The sequence below is a fragment of the Geotrypetes seraphini genome, chromosome 4 (genome assembly GCF_902459505.1).
Source record: "Geotrypetes seraphini chromosome 4, aGeoSer1.1, whole genome shotgun sequence".
Lineage (NCBI taxonomy): Eukaryota > Metazoa > Chordata > Amphibia > Gymnophiona > Dermophiidae > Geotrypetes > Geotrypetes seraphini.
In genome coordinates, this window is record NC_047087.1 from 323,516,635 (window position 1) to 323,531,916 (window position 15,282).

At 44.1% G+C, this 15,282-nt stretch overlaps 1 protein-coding gene across 5 annotated transcripts in view; it reads left to right on the top strand.

The window, feature by feature from the left end:
• Nucleotides 1–15,282, top strand: part of ACADSB (acyl-CoA dehydrogenase short/branched chain) — a 156,293-nt gene that overhangs the window by 15,652 nt on the left and 125,359 nt on the right. The window contains exon 1 of one of the 5 annotated variants that reach the window (XM_033940995.1): nucleotides 15,094–15,246. The exons of the other annotated variants lie outside the window; for them this stretch is intronic. The gene's annotated coding sequence lies outside the window, so the exon portion shown is untranslated. Of the gene's footprint in view, nucleotides 1–15,093; nucleotides 15,247–15,282 lie in introns of those variants that run through there. 5 annotated transcript variants of the gene reach the window in all.

Sequence of the window (15,282 nt, forward strand, 5' to 3'; positions counted from 1 at the left end):
GCCCAGTTTCTCTAATCTTTCACTGTATGGCAACTCCTCCAGCCCCTTAACCATCTTAGTTGCTCTTCTCTGGACCCTTTCGAGTAGTACCGTGTCCTTTTTCATGTACAGCAGGGGTGTCCAATGTCGGTCCTCGAGGGCCGCAATCCAGTCGGGTTTTCAGGATTTCCCCACTGAATATGCATTGAAAGCAGTGCAAGCACATAGATCTCATGCATATTCATTGGGGAAATCCTAAAAACCCGACTGGATTGCGGCCCTCGAGGACCGACATTGGATACCCCTGATGTACAGCGACTAGTGCTGGATGCAGTACTCCAAGTTAGGGCGCACCATGGCCAGGTACAGCGGCATGATAACTTTCCCCGATCTGTTCATGATCCCCTTTTTAATCATTCCTAGCATTCTGTTCGCCCTTTTCACCGCTGCCACACACTGCGCGGACGGCTTCAATGACTTGTCAATCATAACTCCCAAGTCTCATACCGCCCCAGACATCCTGTATTCGTGCATGAGATTTTTGTTAACTACATGTATCACTTTACACTTATCCATGTTGAACCTCATTTGCCATGTCGATGCCCATTCCTCGAGCCTGATTATGTCACATTGCAGATCTTCGCAATCCCCCTGTGTCTTCACTACTCTGAATAACTTCGTATCATCTGCAAATTTAATCACCTCACTCGTCGTAAAAATGTTCAGATCGTTTATAAAGATGTTGAAGAGCACGGGTCTAAGCACCAAGCCCTGCGGCATCGCACTGGTGATGCTCTTCCAGTCCGAGTATTGTCCATTTACCCCCACTCTATGTTTCCTATGCTCCAGCCAGTTTTTAATCCACATGAGTATTTCACCCTTGATTCCATGGCTCGCAATTTTCCGAAGTAGTGGTTAATGCGGAACCTTGTCAAACGCCTTCTGAAAATCCAGATATGCAATGTTGACCGGGTCGCCCTTGTCTTTCTGTCTGTTTACTCCCTCAAAGAAGTGCAGCAAGTTCATCAAACACGATCTGCCTTTGCTAAAACCGTGCTGACTGGTCCTCATCAGCCCATGTCCGTCAAGGTGTTCAGTGATGCGTTCCTTTATCAGCGACTCTACCATCTTTCCCGGTACCGAGGTCAGACTCACAGGTCTATAGTTTCCCGGATTTCCCCTCTAACCTTTCTTGAAGATCGGCGTAACATTCGCCACCTTCCAGTCTTCCGGTATCTTTCCCAATTTGATCAACAGATTGGCTATTAGTTGAAGCAGTTCAGCTATGGTCCCTTTCAGTTCCTTGATGACCCTCGGATGGATATCATCCGATCCCTGGGATTTATCGCTCTTAAGCCTATCAATCTGCCTACGCACCTCCTCTAGACTGGCTGTCAATCCTGTCAGCTTTCTGTCTTCATTTCCAGCATATAGCCTAATGGGTTCTGGTATGCTGTGTAAATCTTTGGTAAATACAGACGCAAAAAATGTGTTCAGTTTGTCGGCGATTGCTTTGTCCTCCTATAGTGCTCCCTTTATTCCATGGTCATCCAACGGTCCCACCGCTCCCTTCATGGGTCGTTTCCCCTTAATATATCGAAAGAACGGTTTGAAGTTCTTCACCTCCTTGGCTATTTTTTCCTCATTGTACCTTTTGGCCCCTTTTACGGCCTTATGGCACCTGCGTTGATGTTGTTTGTGCTTATTCCAGTTTTCGTCCATTTTTTATCTTTTACATTCCTTAAACAAAGTTTTCTTGTCTCTGATCGCTTCCTTCACCTCTACAGTGAGCCACACCAGTTCTTTGTTCTTTTCCTCTTTGATCCCTTGTTGAAACGCGATATATATAGATTTTGCGTCTTGGTGACTGTGTCCTTAAAAAGGGATCAAGCTTGCTCTAGCGTTTTTACAGTGCTTATCGTCTTCTTAATCTTCTTCCTTACCATGAGTCCCATCCCTTCATAATTCCCTTTTCGGAAGTTCAGTGCCGTGGCTGTTGTTTTGGACCGATGTTTCTCCTCTGCGTCTAGATCGAAGCGGCCTTTCTTGCATTTCCTTCCCAGGTGAGCACCCACTCAAACATTAGAGATACTCTCTCCATTTGTGAGGACCAGATCCAATATCGCTTTTTCCCTCATGGGTTCCGTCACCATTTGTCTGAGCAGAGTCTCTTGAAAAGCATCCACAGTCTCCCTACTTCTTTCCGATTCCACAGACGGAACATTCCAATCCGCATCGGGCAGGTTGAAATCTCCCAACAGCAGAACCTCCTCTTTCCTTCCAAACTTTTGGATATCAACAATCAGATCCTTATCAATTTGTTGTGATTGAGTCAGAGGTCTGTAGACTACATCCACGTAAATAAAAGTTCCATCTTTTCTTTTCAGAGCGATCCATATCGCTTCTTCATCTCCCAGATCCCTTGCATTTCGGTCGCTTGGATATCGATCTTTACATAGAGAACTACTCCTCCACCTTTTTGACTATCTCTGTCCTTCCTAAAAATATTATATCCCAGTATGTGTACATCCCATCCATGGGATTCACTGAACCATGTCTCTGTGATAGCAACAGTATCCAGATCTGCCTCTAACATCAGGGCTTGCAGATCATGAACTTTGTTGCTTAGACTGCGAGCATTTATGGTCATCGCTTTCCAGCTATTTTTCAGCGGTAATCTCCTTTTTCGTATAGATTTTTGTTTCGTTTCACTTTCCTTTGCAATGCTAAGAAATGAGTTGCTGATATTATTTACGTTGCAATCTTTACTACCATCACATCTTTTCTTTTGCCAGGGGTGGTCTCTATAATTGTCCTTCATACCATACACCACCCCCATCTTCTAGTTTAAATGCCTAGAAACATATTGTCTAAATTTCTCCGCAAGGTTTCTTTTTCCTGCTATAGCAATATGTAGCCCATCAATGCAATATAGCTTCTTGTCCTGCCATGTATTTCCCATCCTCCTATGTACCTAAAGCCTTCTTGATGATACCAGGCTTTGAGCCATCTATTAAAGTCCTCTGTGTTTTTTACTCTTTGCTCTTCCTTTCCATATGCAGGCAGTATTTCAGAAAAAGCTACAGTCTTTACAAAAGGTTTCAAGCCCTCACCAAGCTCCCGAAAAGCTTTCTGTGCTGCAAGGATGACCCACCAAAGGGGATAGACTCAGTAGCAGCATCAAGAGCCTCTCCGAGGAGATAGAGAAAGCAAAATCTGGTGGAATTCAGCAAATTCTGAATGATCACAGAGGATCTGTAGATATTAGGGGCTAAAGTCTGAGATAAGCACAGTTGATCCTTAGCTGTGAGGAAGGAGTGAGGGGTAAAGCCTGGGAGAAGCACAGAGTATTCTTAACTGTGGACAAATGTTATGTTATGTTAATCAGGTTTTCTATTCCGCCTTTACCTATTCAGTTCAAGGTCAGATTACATTACAAGATGTTGGGTCAGTTACCCAGGAAGTTACAATGGACAGATTGACATGGAAATTCAGTAGAGTTGCTAGTACAGGTAGATCAGTCCAGTTATTAATACATTAGGTTATAGTTACAAATACATAGTAACAAGATCAAATAGATCATCGTTGACTTATCATTACGCCCATGGAGTTGCATTAGACAGTTTAGAAATGAGCTTTTACAATTGCCATTTCTTGTACAATCCCACTTTAATCCGGGACCAGTGGGTTATTTCCCTCTACCCTCCAAGACTTTGTAGGATGCCCCAAATGCAGAAACTTAAAACCCTCCCCCTCATACCTCATCACTGTGACAGTACCTCAGTTCCTCAGTCTTCCTTCCTACTAGCCAGACTGTAGGTACTTATATTTTCTGCCCATGTTTCCTTTTGCGTAATTTCAGTATTTTTTGTCTATGGTTTTCACCCTTGTGCTGTGGAGGAAAGAACGTCTTCGGACATCGACTAGCCCGCCTACTTCATAGGGCTTTAAACTAGGTAAGTTAGGGGAGGGTACCCACTCAGATACCAGCGCAGTAAGGAACTACCCTGCGGAGGAGAGTCGCAACTCCACTTCTGAGTCCAAGGTAAGTGCATACACTGACAACAATACTCTAGGAGTCCCACTAACTCAGACGGGGAACCCCCCACAGGGACTTAGCAAACATAAGGTATGGAAGGCTATGTATATTAATGCACACAGTTTGGGCAATAAAATTCTGGAATTGCAGACGGAAATAATGAACGCCGATCTAGGTGTGGTGGCGATATCTGAAACTTGGTTCACGGACTCACATGGGTGGAATATGGTTATACCGGGTTACAACTTACTTCGTCGGGACAGAGAGGGCAAGTTAAGAGAAGGGGTAGCACTATACACTAAAGAAGACATCAAAACTACCAGAATCACAGATGTCAGATACACCGGGGAATCCCTCTGGGTGAACCTGGCCAGAGGAAATGAAAAATGCTTGTATCTTGGTGTGGTATACAGACCTCCAAGACAACAAGAAGACAAGGATATAGAATTAATCGAAGACATAGAGAACATCACGTTGCGTGGGGACACAGTTCTGTTAGGGGATTTCAATATGCCCGATGCAGATTGGAACACACTTTCCGCGACAACCAGCGGCAGCAGAAGGCTATTAACCTCCATAAAGGGAGCACGTCTCAAACAATTGGTATTGGAGCCCACTAGGGACCAGGCTATACTTGACCTGGTACTCACAAATGGGGAAAGCGTCTCGGTAGTTTCGGTAGGTGATATGCTAGCCTCCAGCGACCATAACATGGTATGGTTCAACCTCAGGAAAGGTTTCACTAGATTGAATACGACAACAAAGGTCCTCAACTTTCGAGGCATTGACTTCAAGCACATGGGTGAATTCGTCCAACGGGCGCTACAAGACCCAAGTTGAAACCGATAATGTAGAAACTATGTGGTCAACCCTGAAATCTACCTTGCACAAAGCAACAAACCGCTATATAAAAATAGTAAGCAAACGACAGAGAAACAATAGACCCCAGTGGTTCACTGCAGAGATCTTGGACCTCGTTAAGGAAAAGAAAAAGGCATTTATTTCCTACAAACAATCAGGAAAAGGGGAGGCAAGAAAAGACTATCTGGCCAGGTCTAAAGCTGTCAAAACGGCAGTCAGAGAGGCAAGCTTCGAATAGAAGAGAATCTAGCAAAGAACATTAAGATATATTAGCAATAGAAGAAGAAACATGGATGGGATAGTACGCCTTAGGACACCTGAGGGGAATTATGTAGATTCGGATTCCAATAAAGCCGAACTGCTAAATGAATACTTCTGCTCGGTCTTTACCTGTGAGGCGCCGGGGTCCGGTCCACAGTTGCAAGCAAGGAAATGCATGGAAGACCCGTTTTGGAATGTCAAGTTTACACCCAGCAGCTTCTACTGCGAACTATCAAGACTCAAAGTGAACAAAGCTATAGGTCCGGACAATCTACACCCCAGGGTGCTTAGAGAGTTGTGTGATGTTCTGGCAGAACCATTATCAGCACTCTTCTTCTATCGCCCAATCTCTAATTTACCCTTCTTAGTAAAACTAACTGAAAAACTGGTCTTCGAACAGCTCTCTGAGTTTATCGAATCTACTAACGTACTGCACCCTAATCAAACGGGATTTCGTAAACACCACAATACAGAATACTCTTTGTTAGGCCTTATAAATAATATTCACTATTTTTTAGATCATCACAAATCGGTTTCTCTTTTCTCCTTAGACTTATCTGCGGCTTTCGATACTATCGATCACGCTCTTTTACTTAATCGCTTGGAATCTTTTGGCATTGGTGGAAAGGTTTTAAATTGGTTTGCATCTTTTCTTTCTAATCGATCTTCCACGGTTATAATTAAAGACGATCACTCTACTTCTTATTCCTCATCTTTTGGAATTCCCCAGGGATCTATTCTGTTACCTCTTCTATTTAACATCTTCCTTTCTCCTCTACTTACTATCTGTCAATCTTTGGGCTTTACTTCATTTTCCTACGCCGATGATATTCAACTTCTTCACTCATTTGACCCCGAAAATGATGAAGAAATTAAAACAATCAATACCAAACTGGACACAATAAAAAACTGGCTTAGTCTTAATAAATTGTCATTAAATATACAGAAAACTCAATCTATGTTCTTCACTTGGAGAAAAGACATTATTCCAACTTCTTCATTTGTAATTGATAACACCCCAATCGAATCAGTATCTAAGCTAAAAATTTTAGGTGTAATCATTGACACTAACCTTTCTTTTCATGATCACATCAGTCACATTGTTAATCCTGCTTTTATAAACTCTGACTGATTCGATCTATCTCAGCTTTCTTAGAACCCAAATCCATCAATATACTTATTCATTCTATGATCATTTCTAGATTAGATTACTGTAATTCCCTATTATTCAATATACCGCAAAAAGAAAAGAAGTCTTCAAATAATCCAAAATACAGCAGTAAAACTCATTCACAAAGCACAAAAATACGATCACGTAACACCGTTATTAATTAAGTCCCATTGGTTGCCTATCAACCATCGAATTACCTTTAAAAAAGCATTTCTGGTATTTAAAATACTATTATTTAACGAACCGCAGTTTTTATCTAGAATGATCACTCCATATCATTTATCTCGATCTCTTCGATCATCATCTCAAGACTTACTATCGGTTCCATCCCTAAAAATTGTGGGAACAAGGAGAAATGAAATGTTCTCTGTTATAGCTCCTCAAACCTGGAATGCTTTAAGAACATAAGAACATAAGAACTGCCATCTCCGGATCAGACCTTCGGTCCATCAAGTCCGGCGATCCGCACACGCGGAGGCCCCGCCAGGTGTACACCTGGCGTAATTTATAGTCCACCATATCTTTATATGCCTCTCTTAAGGAGATATGCATCTAGTTTGCTCTTGAAGCCTAGGACGGTCGATTCCGCAATAATCTCCTCTGGGAGGGCATTCCAGGTGTCAACCACTCTCTGAGTGAAGCAGAACTTCCTGACATTAGTCCTGAACCTGTCCCCCCTTAGCTTCATTCCATGTCCTCTAGTCCGTGTCAAATTGGACAGTGTAAATAATCTTCTCTGCTCTATTTTGTCGATTCCTTTCAGTATTTTGAAGGTCTCGATCATATCCCCACGCATTCTCCTTTTCTCAAGGGAGAACAATCCTAGTGTTATAAGTCTATCCTCATATTCCAGTCTCTCCATACCCTTCACCAGTTTTGTTGCTCGTCTCTGCACCCTCTCCAGTAGTTTTATATCCTTCTTTAGGTAGGGAGACCAATGTTGGACGCAGTATTCCAAGTGTGGTCTGACCATTGCCCTATAAAGCGGCATTATAACTTTCTCCGATCTACTCGAGATTCCTTTCTTTATCATGCCCAACATTCTATTTGCCTTCTTTGCCGCTGCCGCGCATTGTGCCGACGGCTTCAGGGTCCTATCTATCAGTACACCCAGGTCCCTTTCTTGTTCACTCTTCCCCAGAGTTGCACCTGACATTGTATACTCGTATTCCTTATTTTTATTGCCTAAATGCATTACCTTGCATTTCTCCACATTGAACTTCATCTGCCATTTCTCCGCCCATGTTTCTAACCGACACAAGTCGCTCTGGAGTTTCTCTCTATCCTCCTGCGATCTGATTGCCCGGCATAGTTTTGTATCGTCTGCAAACTTGATGATCTCACTGGATATTCCTTCCTCCAGGTCATTGATATAAATATTAAAAAGGATCGGCCCAAGTACCGAGCCCTGGGGTACACCACTAGTCACTTTCTCCCAGTCGGAGAACTTCCCATTTATGCCCACTCTCTGCTTTCGGTTTTCCAGCCATTTGCCTATCCATCTTTGTATATCTCCCTCTATGCCATGGTTTTGTAGTTTCCTGAGAAGTCTTTCGTGTGGAACTTTGTCGAACGCTTTCTGGAAGTCCAAGTATATTATGTCCACAGGCTTCCCACTATCAATTTGCTCGTTTACGGTCTCAAAAAATTGGAGTAAATTCGTCAAACATGATTTCCCTTTCCTGAATCCATGTTGACTGGGTTTCATCAAGTCGTGTGCGTCCAAGTGCCGGACTATGCTATCCTTGATCAGTGCTTCAACCATCTTACCGGGAACCGACGTAAGACTCACAGGCCTATAGTTGCCCGGTTCCCCTCTCGATCCTTTTTTGAAAATTGGCGTGACGTTCGCTATCCTCCAGTCGTCCGGTATCTGTCCAGTTCTGATTGTCAGGTTTGCAAGTTTGTGCAATAACTCTCCGATTTCAACCTTCAATTCCTTTAAGACTCTCGGGTGAATTCCATCCGGTCCAGGGGATTTGTCACTTTTAAGTTTGTCGATCTGATAGTATATCTGGTCTAAGTCCACTTCAACTGTGGTGAGGCTGTCCTCTATTTCTCCTGGAAACACTTTCTCCGCTTCAGGTATTGTTGAGGTGTCTTCCTTCGTAAAGACAGACGCAAAGAAGGAATTTAGTTTGTCTGCGATTTGTTTATCTTCCTTGATGTACCCTTTTCTTCCCTGGTCGTCCAGGGGTCCCACTGCCTCTTTTGCAGGTTTTTTCCCTTTCACGTATCTAAAGAAGGGCTTGAAGTTTTTGGCCTCCTGGGCTATTTTTTCCTCATAATCCTGTTTGGCATCCCTCACCGCCTTGTGACATTTCTTCTGATCATCTTTATGTTTGTTCCAGGCTTCGGTTGTCTTTATGCATTTCCATTTTTTGAAAGAGTCCTTCTTTTCTTTTATGGCTTCCTTCACCTGTATGGTAAGCCTTTGCCACTTTATATCAGACAAGAAAAAGACCTTATCTCTTAAAAAACTTTTAAAAACATTTTTATTTAACGATGCTTTTAATAATTAAACGACCAAAATAATGTTGTTGTTTTTTTGTTTTTTTCCACAAATTCCTCCCCCCTCCTTGTGTTTTTTCCCTTTTATGTTTTTTCTGGCATAGAATATTGTAACTTTTTCCCTTTTATATCATGTTTGTCACTAAGTCACATGTATAAAGAATCTCTCTTAGCACTTTGACTTTTTACTTGTGTCTTAATAACATTTGTTGTCTAACAGATTGTTTTAAAATTGTTATAAAATTTGCTTGTTTCCCTATATTTTGTTTTAATATTGTTCATCGCTTAGAATGTTTTAAATAGGCGATTTATCAAATAAACTTGAACTTGAACTTAAATCTTTCCCTGAACACGGGAAGAGTCCCCTTGGACTGGAAAACAGCTAACGTCATCCCACTTCACAAAAAGAGCTGCAGGACGGAGGCTGCAAATTACAAACCGGTGAGTCTCACATCCATAGTGAGTAAACTAATGGAAACACTAATTAAACGTAAACTAGATATTGTCCTGGACGAGGAGAATCTACGTGATCTCCACCAACATGGATTCACCAAGGGTAGGTCCTGCCAATCCAATCTAATTAGCTTCTTTGACTGGGTAACAAGAAAGCTGGATGTGGGGGAGTCCCTAGACGTCATGTACTTGGACTTCAGTAAAGCTTTTGATAGCGTCCCACACCGCAGGTTATTGAGCAAGATGAAATCAATGGGACTGGGAGAAACTTTAACTGCATGGGTCAATGATTGGCTAAGCGGTAGACTTCAGAGGGTGGTGGTAAACGGTACCCTCTCCAAAACGTCGGAGGTGACCAGTGGAGTGCCGCAGGGCTCAGTATTAGGTCCGATCCTATTCAACATATTTGTAAGTGACCTGACTCAGGGGCTTAAAGGTAAAATAACATTGTTCGCCGATGACACCAAACTCTGCAACATAGTAGGTAAAAGCACTTTGCCCGACAGTATGACGCAAGACCTACTTCTACTGGAACATTGGTTCTCGATTTGGAAGCTCGGCTTCAATGCAAAAAAATGTAAGGTCATGAACCTTGGCAGCAGAAATCCGTGCAGAACTTACACACTAAATGGTGAGACCTTAGCCAAGACTGTAGCAGAACGGGATTTAGGAGTGATAATCAGTGAAGACATGAAAATTGCCAATCAAGTGGAGAAGGCTTCATCCAAGGTTAGACAAATGATGGGTTGTATCCGCAGAAGCTTTGTCAGCCGGAAGCCCGAAGTCATCATGCCGTTGTACAGATCCATGGTGAGACCTCATCTGGAATATTGTGTACAATTCTGGAGGCCACATTACCAAAAAGATGTGCTGAGAGTCGAGTCGGTTCAAAGAATGGCCACCAGGATGGTCTCGGGGCTTAGGGATCTCCCGTATGAGAAAAGGCTGAATAAATTGCAGCTGTACTCACTCGAGAAACGTAGAGAGAGAGGAGACATGATTGAGACATTTAAATATATCACAGGTCGTATCGAGTTGGAAGATGATATCTTCTTTCTTAAAGGACCCTCGGCCACAATAGGGCATCCGCTAAAAATCAGAGGAGGGAAATTTCATGGCGACACCAGGAAGTATTTCTTCACCGAAAGGGTGGTTGATCATTGGAACGAACTTCCACTGCAGGTGATTGTGGCCAGCAGCGTGCCAGATTTTAAAAGTAAATGGGATACGCATGTGGGATCTCTAGGGGGGGTAAAGTCGAGGGGGTGGGTCATTAGAGTGGGCAGACTTGATGGGCTATGGCCCTTTTCTGCCGTCATTTTCTATGTTTCTATGTTTGATTGCGGAAGATCGCAGACTGTTGGAAAAAGTTTGCTTCTAGAGGGTTCCCTGCTTGTCAGAAGCGCAGAGTGGTGGTGATTGGGGATTCATTGCTGAGGGGCACCGAGGGACCAATCTGTAGACCAGATTTGCAATCGAGAGAGGTTTGCTGTTTGCCAGGGGCCAGGATCCGAGATGTAACCGCTTGTCTGGACAGACTCATCAAGCCCCAAGACCACTTCCCCATGCTTCTCATCCACGTCGGAACAAATGACACTGCAAGGAACACCCTGGAGAGCATACCTGAGGACTTTAGAGTCCTGGGTGAGAAGCTGAGGAGGATGGATGCGCAGGTGGTCTTCTCCTTGATCCTCCCAATGAGGGGCAAGGATAGCGCCAGGGATGATCGCATCCAGAGGGCTAACGACTGGCTGCACGTATGGTGCAAGGAGATGAACTTCGGGTTTCTGCACCATGGAGAGGCATTACAGGGACTACAGGGACCAGACGGGCTACACCTGACCAGAAGAGGAAAGAACGTCTTTGGACACCGACTAGCCCGCCTACTTCACAGGGCTTTAAACCAGGTAAGTTGGGGGAGGGTACGGGCACAATCAACCTACCTGACGATCCAAGCTACCAACACTTTGTTGAAACTGAGGTAAGTAAACTTTGTTTTCCTGGGTTTGGATCTGGAGTGGGTACACACATTTCCGAATCTGGGGTAGGTTCACATTGTAATTCTGGGTCGAGGGAGAGTGTACACATTTCTGAGTCTGGGGCAAGTTCATGCTGTAATTCTGGGTCTAGGGGGAGTACACACATTGCAAATTGCACTAAAGGAGTCAAAGTAGCTCAAGCGGAAATATCCCCACAGAGACATTGCGAACATATAACATGGAGGGCTATGTATGTCAATGCCCACAGTTTGGGAAACAAGATCCTGGAATTAGAGACGGAAATGAGGAACGCCGACCTGGATGTAGTGGTGATATCCAAGACCTGGCTCACGGACTCCCACGGGTGGGACATGGTCATACCGGGTTACAACTTGCTTCGCCGAGACAGGGAGGGCAAAATGGGAGGAGGGGTAGCACTATATACCAAAGACGACATTAAAGTCACCAGAATCGCAGGTGTCAGATACACAGGGGAATCCCTTTGGGTGAATTTGGCCAGGGGGAAGGACAAATGCCTGTATCTTGGTGTAGTATACAGACCCCCAAGACAACAGGATGACCTGGATATGGAATTAATCGGAGATATAGAGAATATCACCTTGCGTGGGGACACAGTATTGTTAGGGAACTTCAATATGCCTGATGTGGATTGGACCACACTTTCCTCTGCAACCAGCAGCAGCAGGAGGCTATTAAACTCTATTCAGGGAGCAAGACTCTGGTATTGGAGCCAACAAGGGATCGGGCAATACTGGACCTTATACTTACCAATGGAGAAAGTGTCACAGAGGTCTCGGTGGATGACACGTTGGCCTCCAGTGACCACAACATGGTATGGTTCAATCTCAGGAAAGGTTTCGCCAAATCTAACACATTAACCAAGGTCCTCAGCTTCAAGGACACCAACTTCGAGGGCATGGGGGACTTCATCCATCAGGCGCTGCAAAACCGAGCAGAAACAGATAATGTAGAAGTAATGTGGTCAACTCTGAAAGCTACCATACAAGAAGCAACCAACCGCTTTATAAAATCTGTAAGTAAACGGCGAAGAAACAATAAGCCACAGTGGTTCTCTGCAGAGATCTTAGACCTCATAGAAGAGAAGAAAAGAGCGTTCATCTCTTACAAACAATCAGGGAAGCAGGACGCTAGAGAAGACTATCTGGCCAAGTCAAAACAGCCGTCAAAACAGCGGTCAGAGAGGCCAAATTCCGAATGGAGGAGAATCTAGCAAAGAACATCAAGAAGGGCGATAAATCCTTCTTCAGGTATATTAGTGACAGAAACAGAAACACAGGCGGGATAGTACCAGACGGGAACTATGTAGAATTGGACTCCGAAAAAGCTAAACTTTTAAATGAATACTTTTGCTCAGTCTTCACCCGTGAGGCGCCGGGATCCGGCCCTCAGCTGCAAACAAGGGATAGCTCAGTAGACCCGTTTTGAAATTTCGAGTTTACGCCCAGCACTGTCCACTGTGAGCTGTCTTCACTCAAGGTTAACAAAGCAATGGGGCCAGACAACCTACACCCCAGGGTACTCAGGGAGCTAAGTGACATCTTGGCGGAACCGCTATCCGCGCTCTTCAATCTCTCCCTTAGTACAGGTAGAGTCCCGTTGGACTGGAAAACGGCTAACGTCATTCCACTCCACAAAAAAGGATGCAGGACGGAGGCTGCAAACTACAGACTGGTGAGTCTCACATCAATAGTGAGCAAGCTAATGGAAACTCTAATCAAACGCCAATTGGATATGATCCTGAACGAGGAGAATCTACGAGATATCTGTCAACATGGGTTTACCAAGGGGAGGTCCTGCCAATCCAACCTAATCAGCTTCTTTGACTGGGTGACGGGGAAGCTGGATGTTGGGGAGTCCCTGGACATCATATACTTGGACTTCAGCAAAGCATTCGATAGCGTACCACACCCAGGTTATTGAGCAAGATGAGCTCTATAGGACTGGGAGACACATTGACAGCATGGGTTGGGGACTGGCTTGGAGGTAGGCTTCAGAGGGTGGTGGTGAACGGCACCCCCTCCAAAATGAGAGAGGTGATCAGTAGAGTGCCGCAGGGCTCGGTCTTGGGCCCGATCCTATTCAACATCTTCATAAGGGACTTGGCTGAGGGGCTTCGAGGTAAAATAACGCTATTCGCCGATGATGCCAAACTATTCAATGTAGTAGGCAAGAACACAACAGACAAAGCACATTGCCTGACGAAAACTCAATGCCTGACAGTATGGTGCATGGCCTACTCCTAATGGAGCGCTGGTCCAGGACCTGGCAACTAAGTTTCAATACCGAAAAATGTAAAGTCATGCACCTTGGCAGCCAAAATCCATTCAAGACTTACACCCTTAATGGTGAGATCCTAGCGAGGACTGTAGCAGAACATGACTTAGGGGTGATCATCAGTGAGGACATGAAGACTGCCAAGAAAGTGGAGAAAGCCTCATCTAAGGCTAGACAAATCATAGGATGTATACATAGGAGTTTCGTCAGCCGTAAGCCCGAAGTCATTATGCCATTGTATAGATCCATGGTAAGACCCCATCTGGAATACTGTGTACAATTCTGGAGGCCGCATTACCGCAAGGATGTGCTGAGACTTGAGTCTGTCCAGAGAATGGCCACCCGGATGGTCTCGGGACTCAAGGATCTTCCGTATGAAGAACGGCTGGAAAAATTACAGCTATACTCACTCGAGGAACGCAGAGAGAGGGGAGACATGATCGAGACATTCAAATATCTCACGGGCCGTATCAAGGTGGAAGAGGATATCTTCTTTTTCAAAGGCCCCACAGCAACAAGAGGGCATCCGTGGAAAATCAGGGGCAGGAAACTACACGGTGACACCAGGAAATACTTCTTCACCGAAAGAGTGGTTGATCGCTGGAATAATCTTCCACTACAGGTAGAGGCCAGCAGTGTGCCTGATTTTAAGTCAAAATGAGATCGTCACGTTTGATCTCTTCACAGAGAATGGTAGGGGAGGGTTATTGGGGTGGACAGACTGGATGGGCCGTGGCCCTTATCTGCCGTCTGTTTCTATGTTTCTATCAGATAGAAGGCTTCCAGGCCATACACAATTGTGCACACTGCGGCTGTGAAGAGGAAGGACCTGGCCACAAGACAACACCGGGGGCATTGGACCGCGGGCTGCACAAAATGGCCAGAAGGTAGGACACCCACCGGAGGGAGGCATAGCATAGAGGGAAGTCAACAACAAAGGTAGGGGGAATGATTAGTGTTTGAATTGTGTCAGTTTTGAGAATTTTAATCTGATGTCTATATTTTGCACTGCTCAGGAAGAAATACATTTGTTTCTTTTTCTCTGGGGTTTGTACTGCATGCAGAATCTTGAATCGGTGTTTAAAAAAAAAAAAAAATATATTAGTACTTTTAGTGTTTGGTCCCATATTTGCATAGGGGTTATCTGTGTTCTGGTAGGAATGAATGTTGAGAAGCATACAGTGTGCTTTGTGTAGTTTAAATTTGTGGTTAACCATTATGTGTTAATAAGATTATATTGTGTGTGTATATTTGAAAAATGAATGGAAAAAATTGTGTTATAATTAGTACTATTATGGGGGCGGGGTCTGGGATGGAATCAAAAGCTTTCTGAAAATCAAGATAAACTACATCAACCAGCTCACCTTTATCCACATGTTTATTCACATCTTCAAAGAAGTCAAGCAAATTTGTGAGGCAAGATCTCCCTTGGTTGAACCCATGCTGACTCCGTCTCATTAAATCATGTTTGTCTACATGTTCCACAATTTTATTTTTTATAATCGTTTCTACCATTTTGCCAGGCACCAAAGTGAGGCTTACCAGTCTGTAATTTCCTGGATCTCTCCTGGAGCTTAGTGGTTCTTTGCCATATATTATTAGTGCTGTGACCATCGTCTCGGTGATATGATTTTTCCTGAATCCAGATTTTGAAGGATGGAGGATATTGAAGCGTTGTAAGTAGCATTCGAGTTGACATATTCTTCCATCAT